Source organism: Erinaceus europaeus, chromosome 20, assembly GCF_950295315.1.
Source record: "Erinaceus europaeus chromosome 20, mEriEur2.1, whole genome shotgun sequence".
NCBI lineage: Eukaryota > Metazoa > Chordata > Mammalia > Eulipotyphla > Erinaceidae > Erinaceus > Erinaceus europaeus.
This window is the reverse complement of record NC_080181.1, coordinates 45724979-45731979: the sequence shown is the minus strand read 5'-3', so window position 1 is coordinate 45731979 and position 7001 is coordinate 45724979.

The window sequence follows — 7001 nt, the reverse complement described above, 5'->3', positions numbered from 1 at the left end:
AGGGCGTCCCAAGCAGGTCAAGCTATTCCAGGAGGGAGAGCAGGTGGTGAGAAGTGGGGGGAGCAGAGAGTCAAGAAGGGGTCAGGGCCTGCAGCGGATTGGGGGAGGAGGGCATCCCAGACTTGATCCAGGAGGATCCTTAGGGTTTAGTGACTGACCAGATCTGGGCTGGAAGGAGTCTGGAGGCTGACAGGTCTCTGATGGGAGGGTTAGATGATGCATCTGCGGAGAGGAGGTGATGGAGGCATGGACATGCAGGTCCCGTAGGCCTGTCCACACCAAGGCAAGTGGCCCAGGGCCCCATCACCCCCATGGAACCCACACAGACCCATGTGAGTCAGTGCTGCGAGGCAAATCCAGCTCAGTAACCATGAAATCATTCATTCACACATTCATTCATTCATTCATTCATTCATTCATTCATTCATGCCATGTGATGACTCCTGCCCTGGCCAACCCCACTCTAGCTATGACATTCTTGTCCCGTCCCTGACTACGGAGCCCATCCCACCTCCCCCTCCAGTGGCCTGACCAAGCCATCAGGACCTCCCCAGAGCTTTGTCTTGTTTTTATTTTCTGCTTTCAGATATACAGACAGAGCGAGAGTCAGCACAGCACCATCCCAGGAGCTTCCCTTGGTGCTGTGGTGCTCCCATGTAATGTCAGGACTCAAATGCAGGCCCTGACAGCTGCAGCCACTGAGGCCCATGGTGGTGGTGGGAGGTCCACTCCCCCTTTTCTGCCCTGACACATGTCACATGTCCCTTCCTACTCCACCTGCTCCTATAGGTACCCTTCCAGGCTTCCCCGGAACCCAACTCTGAACTCACTCACAGTCAGCCACTCAGGACAAGAGATTATGTGCTCTGGATCCCTGGGATACAAACCATTATAGAAATATATACATACGGGGGCTAGGCGGTAGCACAACGGGTCAAGTGCATGTGGTGGAAACCGCAAGGACCAGTGGAAGGATCCCAGTTCGAGCCCCTGGCTCCCCACCTGCAGGGGGGTCACTTCACAGGCGGTGAAGCAGGTTTGCATGTGTCTATCTTTCTCTTCCCCTCTCTGTCTTCCCCTCCTCTCAATTTCTCTCTGCCCTGTCCAGCAACAATAACAGCAATAATAACAATAGCAACAACAACGATAAACAACTAGGGCAACAAAAGGGAAAAAATGGCCTCTGGGAGCAGTGGATTTGTAGTGCAGGCACCAAGCCCCAGTGATAACCCTGGAGGCAAAAAGAAAGAAAGAAATACATACATACACTGGTAGGTGGCTTATCTGGTAGAGATACATGAGGACCCATACATGAGGACCAGGGTTCAAGACCCCCAGCTACCACATGGGAGCAGCTGCATTAGGGGAAGCGTCACACGTGCTGAAGCAGTGCTAGGGTGTCTCTCCTCTCTTTTCCCTTCTATCTCTCGTCCTCTAAAAAAGGGGGGCCACTGAAAGTGGAAAAGTTCCCAGTGATAATGTTGGTGACAAAGAAGGAAAGAAAGAATGAAAGAAGAAAGAGATAAAGAAAGAAGCATGTATATTCTAACTATGTAGAGGTGCTATCAATATACACTTTATATAGTACACTTACCCAGCACTTTTCTCCTTCCTCTTTTTATTCTTTTTACTTCAAATATTGTATTTAAATGTTTATTTTTTGCCACCAGGGTCATCACTGGGGCTTTCTGTGGGCCCGTACAATTCCACCACTCCAGAATATTCTATCTATTTTTTTATTTTTTTTATTTATAAAAACGAAACACTGACTAAACCATAGGATAAGAGGGGCACAACTCCACACAATTCCCACCACCAGACCTCCGTATCCCCTCCCCTCCCGTGACAGCTTTCCTAGTCTTTATCCCTCTGGGAGCATGGACCCAGGGTCGCTGTGGGGTGCAGAAGGTGGAAGGTCTGGCTTCTGGAATTGCTTCCCTGCTGAACATGGGAGATTATTTCTATTTTTTAGATAAAGGGCAAGAGAGACAGAGAGAGGAGGGGAGACAAGGGGCCAGGTGGTGGTGCACCTGGTAGAGCACACATTACAACATGCAAGGACCAGGGCTCAAGCCCCCAAACCCCACCTGCAGGGGGAAAGCTTTGCTAGAGGTGAAGCAGGGCTCCAGGTGTCTTTCTGTCGTTCTCCCTCCCTATCTCCCCCTTTCCCTCTTGATTTCTGGCTGCCTCTAATGAATAAAAAAAATTAAAGAGAGAGCGAAGGAGAGACACCAAAGCATCGCTCTCCACCACTTGTGAAGTCTCCACTTGTGGTGGTTCCATGTGGCAGCTGGGGGCTCGAACCCAAGTCCTTGCACATGACAGGGTGTGCGTTCTACCGGGTGAGCTGCTCCCAGGCGCGCTCACACCTCTTCCCCATGTGGACACCACACCCACTCCTGTACCCTGATCCCTGGAAAAGTCTGGGGCCTGGACCTGGAGACCTGCACCCTGTACTCAGCAGGTGTCTGTCTGGAGCCCACCCCAGCCCCAAGCCACCCCCAGACTGCCTCCTCCCTCTCACTTGGAGGTGACTCAAGCTTTGTGGGGAGCTGAGTTGAGGCACCGCGTTCATGGGTGATGAATCTGAGACAGGGCATGGACGGTTTCCTCAGGATCTCTCAGGCCCCAAGCTGTCAGGGGTTATTTTTAGAAGGTGTGTAATGGCTGGGGTGGGGGATACAGAATGTCGGCAGAGTTCCCAGCAAAATGCCCGGTGACTTCATGCCATGAGGGAAGTGATGAAGTCCTGGGCTCTGGAAGGATGGCCGAGTACTGAACACTCAACAGCTGAGGGAGAAAAGGACTTTGTCCACAGACTCTCCTCAGGGCCCCATTCAGGACAGCCTGTCACCTAGCAGCCCAGAGAGGTAAATCTGTTCATGCGTGAGGCCCTGCCCCCCCCCACACACACACACACAATCACAATTCTGTGAACAAAGGATTTTTGTTTTTGCTTTTTACCTACCTGAGCATCTCAACAGACTATTTATTTACTTAAGGGTCCAAGAATTAGAAGCCAAGTGAGGGAGAGACAGTCTCCACAGCACTGCTCCATCACTCATAAAACTCATCACTCATAAAACTTCCCCTCTGGAAGGGAGTCGGGTGGTAGCGCAGCGGGTTAAGCGCATGTGGCACAAAGCGCAAGGACCAGCGTAAGGATCCAGGTTCGAGCCCCCGGCTCCCCACCCGCAAGGGGAGTCACTTTACAGACGGTGAAGCAGGTCTGCAGGTGTCTGTCTTTCTCTCCCCCTCCTCTCTGTCTTCCCCTCCTCTCTCCATTTCTCTCTGTCCTATCCAACAACAACGACATCAATAGCAACAACAATAAAAAACAAGGGCTACAAAAGGGAAAATAAATATTAAAAAAATAAAACAAAACAAAAAACTTCCCCTCTGGGAAGCAGTTAAAGAAGCCAGACCTTCCACCTTCTGCACCCCATAATGGCCCTGGATCCATGCTCCCAGAGGGTTAAAGAATAGGAAAGCTATCAGGGGAGGGGTTGGGATATGGAGTTCTGGTGGCGGGATTGTACCCCTCTTATCGTAAGGTCTTGTCAGTGTTTCCATTTTATAAATAAAAACTTAAGGGGCTCGGACCTGGGCCTTTGCTCCTGGTAAAGTATGTGCTCCACTAGGTGAGATGTCTCCCAGCTCCTTGGATGATGATGATTATTTTAATTTTATTATTATCAAAGCACTGCTCAGCTCTGGCTTAAGTGAAGTCTTAATTCCTTCCACTGTAACCACGCTACGCAAGAAGATATATTGGGGGAATGAAATGGAAATACCCCCCGTGAGTGATTCCTTCTTCCTTCACACCACCCTGGTCCCATGTTGGGGAGTGTGTCCCAGGTCATTGTGTTTTATAATACTTACCATTGATGTTGATGGGGTTCATATGGTCTGCCACCTCGTCCTGACCCCCCCCCCCCCGTTTTCCTGTCAAACACAGTGATTTTGCTGTTTCACGCTGGGCTGGGGGTGAGCTCAGGGCCTCACATGTAAGAAACACTGCTGGACTGAACTTGGTCATTTTTCCTTTAGTGAGAGGGAGACAGCCAGACAGGGAGGAGAGTCCGAGACTGGGTGGTGGCGCACGTGGTAGGCAGAGCACAAACACAACCACACGCCAGGACCTGGATTCAAGCCCCTGCTCCCCACCAGCAGGGGTGAAGCTTCACAGAAAATCAAGCAGGTCTGCAGGTATCTCTCCTCCTCCCCTCTTAATTTGCCTCTATCCAAAATAACTAAAATGAAGTATTTCTTAAAAATTAACTATTAAAAAAAGGGGGAGAGGGAGAATCCCCACAGCATTGCCCCACTATCCAGAATACACGTGCGGTGCTGGGGCTCGAACCCAGGGCTTCTGGCACAGTAAGCTCACTTTTACCAGGGGGAGCTCTCCCCCCAGCACCACCGCCCTCAAACACATAGATTCTTTAAGATTTGCCATTTCTCTTTGAGTTGAAAGTTTCTGTATCTTGAGTGTCCTGTTCTTTAAAAAATAGATATATTTACTAACAAAGGGGGGAAGGGGAGTAGGAGAGAAGAGCCAGAGCAGCACTTGGTGCCAGGACTCACCCCTGGGCCTCATGCTGGCTAGTTCAGTGCTCTGCCTGCTGTGACTTCAGAGTCCAAAGCATAACAGGACACATGCATATGGCAATACAGGCGCCCTCCCCAACGGCCTGTCTTTCCAGCCCTCAACTTAATCATCATCAACTGTTTATTGGAGAAAAAAATGAATCGGAGTTACATCAGTTGCTTTATGCAGCCCCCAGAATTGGTCTGCCCAGCACAATTAATTCAATGATCCTCTTCAATTTCTTTCTCTTTATTTTTCCTTTTTTTTTTTTTTTTTCCTTACCAGAGCACTTGTTTGGCTCTGGCTTATGGTGGTGCTGGGGATTAAACTTGGCATCTTTGGTGCCACAGGCATGAAAGTGTTTTTGCAGAACCACTAGGCTATCTTTCCAGCCTCCTCATCAATTTCTTACTGTTTTTTTCATTAGAGATGGGCCGGGCCTGGTGGACACTGCTACCGTTTCCAATGCAGCTGGCGTGTTCTCTGAAAGTCATGGCAGTTGGTCGTTGGTAGTTAAGAAGTAGAGATCTGGGAGTCGGGCAGTAGTGCATCGGGTTAAGCACACATGACGCAAAGTGCAAGGACCGATGTAAGGATCCCGGTTCCAGCCCCCGGCTCCCCACCTGCAGGGGAGTCGCTTCCCAAGCGGTGAAGCAGGTCTGCAGGTGTCTATCTTTCTCTCCCCGTCTCTGTCTTCCCTTCCTCTCTCCATTTCTCTTTGTCCTATCCAACAATGAAGACAGACAACAATAACTACAACAATAAAACTACAAGGGCAACAAAAAGGGAATATATATATATTTAAAAAAGGAGTAGAGATCCTCATAATGGGGGCAGAATTGATGGGAATTAAAGGCATTTGTAGACACCCAGCAACAGGCATGCAAGTGGCTTAACTGCAGTGGTGACTGTGAGGCCAGCCAGCCCGATCCTTGGGGCCTGTGGCTTCTGAGGGAACCTGCCATACTGTCCCTACACGCACACTCACACACCTTCAAACCAAAGCCAGCAAGCAGACCACTTCTGCAGACTTGCTGTGCACTTAAGTGCCTTTGCTGCAGCGATTACGGCCACTTAAATGCAAGCACACAGTATAATCCCCAGCACAGGGGCAAGAGGGGTCGGGACCCCAAGACAAGACCACAGCATGGGGGTCTAGACACAGGCGTGCAACGGAGTATGATCGGCCTCTAGCTTAGTCGCCCATGAGGAATGTGAACCTGCTGGGTGGGATTGGGGGTTGTCATGGGGCGCAGGAGACACACCCTCCCTGAATCTGCAGGAGGAGGAAGGAACCCAGTCTGGGCTGGGAGGGCTGGATGAAGGGATGTGGTCAGAGGGCTAGGCAGGAAGGGGGCTCAGACAGCCCTGTCTGTGGAGATCAAGAACTGGATCCCCTGAGCTGTCCGGTCCTTGCACTTAAGCTACTGCACTCCTGCCCAGCCCCCTATTTCATTCTCTTCACTGTGTCTGTGTTGAAACCCGTGCACACCAAGAGAAAGCCTAAGATCACATAGGAAGATCTTGGAAACCAGGGGAGAAAAAAAATGATTCCTTGGCGAGGGAGGTGGTGCAGTGGGTACACACTGGACCCTCATTCTCTCATTTATAGCATAAAATCTTTTTATTCTGCTAACTTTGTATTTTAATTTGATAGGAGAGACATCCTGGGGTGAATATAGCCACTGCATGGAATGGATTCTGTCGCTAAAGCCACCCATATACACCTATGGACAGTGGCTCACACAGGCCCTTCCATGCTTGGCCTCAATGGCCTCGTACAGTCAAGAGTGTGCGCTGTGCCGCTGAGCCCCAGCAGCCCTGCCTCTAGGCGTGGAGTCCAACCGCCCTGTGGGACCTGGGCCTTGTTTACAGACCCTTGTTCTGGGAAGACTCAACCAAAGGGAAACAAAGGATGAGTTCATTCCAGGGGAAAGAGAGGGAGGAACAGACTTAAAAATTAGTTCTGTCTTACTCTTGAATGATAGTCCACAAGAAGATTCCCCTTAAGGAAAGATCACATGTATTACACAGATGTCTGTAAAGCTAGAGGGCAGGCTTTAAACGTTGGGAGCTGTTACCCAAGTCTGGTGTGTGGTGTGGTGTGGTGTGGTGTGTGTGTGGTGTGTGTGTGTGTGTGTGTGTGTGTGTGTGTGTGTGTGTGTGTGTGTGTTGGGGGGCACTAGAGATTATCTCTAAACACAGACAGGAAAAGGGAAAGGAAAATAAGAGAAAAAAAAGCACAGGGTAAAAACAGGTTAAACAGAAGAAATGCAGAAGGTGAAGTCTTATCAAGACAAGGAAGCAGTTTGATCATTTAACCCTCTCATTTTTTTTTTTAACCAGAACTCTGCTCAGCTCTGGCTTATGATGGCGCCGAGACTGACCCTGAGACTTGAGAGCCTCAGGC